The sequence below is a fragment of the Quercus lobata genome, chromosome 7 (assembly GCF_001633185.2).
Source record: "Quercus lobata isolate SW786 chromosome 7, ValleyOak3.0 Primary Assembly, whole genome shotgun sequence".
NCBI classification, from domain to species: domain Eukaryota; kingdom Viridiplantae; phylum Streptophyta; class Magnoliopsida; order Fagales; family Fagaceae; genus Quercus; species Quercus lobata.
The window spans coordinates 24702022-24707209 of record NC_044910.1 but is presented as its reverse complement, the minus strand read 5'-3'; positions in this window follow the sequence as shown (position 1 = coordinate 24707209).

The window sequence follows — 5188 nt, the reverse complement described above, 5'->3', positions numbered from 1 at the left end:
TTCGTACAATATTATTGACCCATGTGTTTGGTTGTCGCTATGACAAATAATAATGAGAGAGAGAAGTTATGCACATTTCTTTGTTCTTTGAGTTTGACATTAAAGTGCCACGACGATGGTATCTGAATTTGGTAGTTGTAAGTTAACGACGTTCACATGAATAATGTTCCCTCCATTTACTTCGATCACTGGTAATAGGTCCACATCTTTAAATCAGACGTTGACATGAGAGGACCATTTCGAATTATCTCTTATGGATTTACACATCAACTTAATTAAGTAATTACAAGAAAAGTAATTGAAGAGTGGCTTCTAGTTGAAATGCTATGAATAAGAGCTCCTTTTGAAAATTATGCTAAAAGGTTATAAAAGAATATATTGCGTGTACAAATGTCACCCATATGCAAAGGAAATTATTTGGACATCTCTTTTTTTATATAATTATAAACCCTAGAAACATTTATAAGAGCATCATAAGTGACTAAAATTCAAATTTTTATTTGTTTTATAGTGGGGTGTCGGGTTAGAATTTGGGTTATACTCTTAAAAGCTGGGTAGTATCATTTAGTCAAAATATTTTAAGCGAATGATGAACTAGTGTCTGCAGATAGTGGTTAAGGTTAAATTTTTTATTGTAATAGATTAGTTTTTTAGGTGCAGTCGTACATAAGTCAGTCAAAGAAATATCTGTATATTCATTTTTGTTATTTCTTAATACAGTAAGACCTAATAAGTTTCTCTTCAACGGGAGCGACATTCATTAATAAAAGCCGTATAAGATTCTTTTCTATGTGCCCCAAAAAAAAAAAAAAATTATTGTTGAACTTGAATGACTAAAGATGAAGCTTGCGGATATCATCTCCCTTTATTAAAGTACAACCAAGACTTTTCCCCCCCTATCCTAAGCCATTTTACCTTGTATGAATTTATTTTCTGCAGGTACAGAATTTATTTTCTTCTTTTCTGGGTAATGCAACATCGGCAGCTAGTCATTTCTTTTATGTTTGCAGCTGTTCTATGGTACTTGTCGAACAACCGCACATGTAGATGAGAGATGGAGAAAGAGACAGAGACAGAGAGCTTAGATCTATGCACTTGGTAGCCCATAGTACTTGGGCTTAAAATTAATAACCAATGCTCTCTGGCATCCTCAAGTGGTCCTAAACAAGTACTCTTTTTCTTATGTCTTGTGTTTTTATCATCTTTCGTACTGGTTCCTAGCCTCCACACAAAAAAACTTTCTTGACTTTTCCTACAATGTTTAGTAGTACTGTACTGTAGGGTCACTTTGTGGGGATGAGAAAAAGCTTTGCAAAACCCCAAAATACATATATAATCATGTTTGTGAACCTAATCTTGTACAGGATCATAACTAGTTATAGAAACCTATCATAATTATATTGTTTCTCATAATAGTAGTTTCATGTTTGAGAAACAGTTTCATAGATATCCTTGTTGTCTTCAAAAAGGTAGGTACATTTGTGGTTTTAAGTGTCAAGTTGCGTAACCGCAACTGTCCATCATGTCATGCCATTCTGATCATTACCAAAGAAACCACTTCAATCACAACAAGTAGTCCAAGGAGGCTAGCTAATGGGGTCCTTGATATTGATACAATATAGTTGGCCAATTCCATCATTATTAGCTTTTATAAACATCTCCTAGATTTGTGAGATAACCTATATCAAGCCCTTTCTAGATTGGAAATTCTAACCGATACATGAATAATGATTTTCTTTCTTTCACAATCGCACAACGAATATCCGTAATGGGTCCCAAGAAAAAATATATATTTACTAGAAATTAATTTTGGAAATAATTTCCATTTTGAGGTGAATAGGAAAACTATTACTGAGACTCAATTCTTGCAAGTATTCACAGCTGGAATTCAACTAGTTCTGGTTAATAAATAATTGATGAAAGAAAAAAGCAAAGTACGACGTGCATAACTCAATTATTGCGCTGGATTGCTTTGGATGTTTTAACAAAAATGGTGAACGATCATTTGTTTTGCTAAGTATGATTGTTTAGATTTTAGAAATGACTTGAAACTGTTACGTTAATATTGAAGATAATAGATAATCTTACAGTGACCAATTTTGTCATCTTCAGCTAGAAAATCCAGGGAATTTTTTTTAAAATAGTAAATCATTGGCCTGTTAGGTCACTGATTTATAGTTCCAATTAAGTAATTAAGATGTGAGTGACTGTAAAGAGTAATTATCATGGAACAAATTTGGTTAAAGTTTGATGGTAAAAAAATAATTATTATGGAACGAACACCATAAATTTTAAATCTTATTATATTTATATTAAAAAATATTAAAACAAATTTTTGTGCAGTCAACTAACTGGGATGAAGTGTTCACCCTTTTTTATTGGGGGAGAGGGGGATGATTAGAGGTTTTCGACCTTATTTTATTTCCTAAACTTGAGGTTAACAACCTGACTTGACCCTAATAGTAAAGGTTTGGTATTTATTTTAAGGGATTTGGGTGGGTATGAATTCAAAATTCTAAACGGGATAGGGTTTCAGGAAATACACATTAGGTACCTAAATCTAATCTGATTTATATCAGATTTGTAGTAATTTTTTCATACGATTTCAAAATATCAGATTATTATGACAACTGAGTAGTTACCATGCTTGATTATGTTTGGATAATACTATCAATGTTTCTTTTTTTGAAGCCAGACTATAAATGTCATTCTTATTATTGGCCAAGCTCTCTTTGGTTCTGGGTAGGGGTGTCAATGTTTAACACGACCTGCAAACACGACATGGGTTTTTATGAGTTAGGGTTATGCCTTAACGGGTTCAGGTTATAATTGGGTCAACACGAAAATAACACGAGAAGAAATGTGTCACAAGCAGGTTGACCCACTTGACATACAATTGACACATTTGATACGCTAATTTATTAACACTAATTAATGCGTTTAACACGACTTGTATAACCCGTATAACAAATAAATATTCATTTTATTTTAAATTTATCAAACACATTTTATAGCCAACCTATATCATTAACTTATAAAGAAAAGTGAGTAATTACAACAACAATAAAAAAAAACTTATAAAGGGATATAATTGAAACCATAAATCTCTAAACCCTTCACCATGAACTTCTGGAAAATACACGTAAAGTATTCTATGTTATTATTAACATTCAAATTGTTTGCTTAATAAGTATATTGATGTTATGACTTTGAATTAAATTTTTTGTTTATTAAATTCAAGACAATATTAATCAGGTCAAACGTGTTGAAAATGTTTACTTTCTGTAAGCAGGTTAATGGGCTGTATTTATGTCAACCCAACCTATTTAATATTAATTGGATTGAAATGAGTCATGTCGACTCAACAAGACCTGTTTATTGAGCGTATCAAGTGAGTTATATTGTATTAACCCGCTTCATTAACAAGTCATGTTAAGGTTGAAGGGTCATAACACAATTATTAAATAGGTCGTGCTTAGGTTGAGCTATTAATCAGAATACTACTACCTCAATAGAATACAAACATAACACACTAACACGAATTGACGCTCCTAGTTTTAGGGATGGGAGAAGACTATCATGGACAATAATAACTATAAAATAGGCCAAGAGTTCACTCTAGTTAATAAATTATAAATATATAACACATTATCTCAAGGATAAAGAAGAAATAAAAGTTGTTCAAATTAATCTATCATTTCCAACAGAAAAATGAGGAAATCATATTCTCTACTAATAAATTATTTCTTGCCATTCTTTGCGGATGTGCACGCTTACAAAGAACAAAAGTTTGGGTTGAGACCACCTCAAGCTCTCTTTTTGATAGGCCTCAATTTAGGAGACCATTTACTGCTCCTACAAGCTTCCTTTTTGGTGGGCCTCAATATTAAAGAGAGAACTGGCTTCAAATCCGAATCTTTATACAAGTCAGCTAGTGAGACCCAATTTAGAGAAATATCATGAGAAAGAGTTGGAAAAAAATGAAAAATAAGATGCAAAACTATAATGATTCTTACATAGTTGCAACATGCATGATGAATGTGTTTATTTGCGCTGTTTGATGCTCCATTGTTTTCTTTCATTCTTGCCTCTCTTTTCTTAATCTTTTCAAACAAATGAATTTCATTGAATTGGTATCTTCGTCCTTCATTAATCAGAAGGACCACCAAATTTAGCGGTCAAGTAATATCAAAGTCATACATGTGGTCCTAAATTGACAAAAGTTTTTTTTTTTTTTTTTTTTTTTTTTTTTTTTTGCTAAAGATTGTGAGAGGAATCCAATTGTTAAATTTTGAGTTATTGGCCTGAATTGCTAAGGATTCTGTTGAGTTTAGGGTTTTTTTTTTTTTTTTTTTTTCGTTGGCAATGGCAGACAACTGACAAAGTAGGTCCCTAAATCTCTATGAAATCAATTTTTTTTTTCTTTTATAAATAGAACCGAATGATATACATAAATAGACATTCTAACCAATGCATGTCAAACAGGTTCCGAGAATCTCACCTTTTTTTTTTTTTTATCCCTTCAAAAAAGGCCCAATTCTAGGCATGCAATGGGCCTGTCACCAAGTTGGACAATAATTAAGATATTGGACCCACCATTGAATTTAAGCCTGAACCTACAGAAGCTGGCTCAAGCTTAATATTGCCTGAATCTGAAGTTTGGACCATATCCGTACTCAATGTGAATGAAATAATTAGTGATGATAACGTGGGCTCAAATTTAGGGATAAAAATCTTATATTCTGTTTTAATTTCTAAGTGTTTTATTTTCTACTTCGTCAATCACAAATTTTTTTTTCATCAAAGTTTAAAATAGAAAGAAACTAGACACATGTCTACTGCAGTTGTTGGAGTATAAATTGGAACACTAAAATAGTTTGAAAATTGTGGGTACTTTTTAGGATTTCTTATTTAAGTAGCAATTTCTAGCCAACAGCCTCTCGAAAGAACCATACATTTTTTAACTATGTCATCCAAGAGGTGAAGTGATCTCTAATGTCTTTGGATCCATGACTGCTCCACCTCTCTTTACTGAGAGAGGGTGCATCTATTGGCCAGGCCCTTTTTTATGCATGCTTCATCTTTGCGATGCATGTGGTGCTTATAATCAACATTAATCTTTAACTATCGAATTATCAGCAAACTCTCAAGATCGCCCCAAAATTATACTATGTGAAAGAGTAATAAG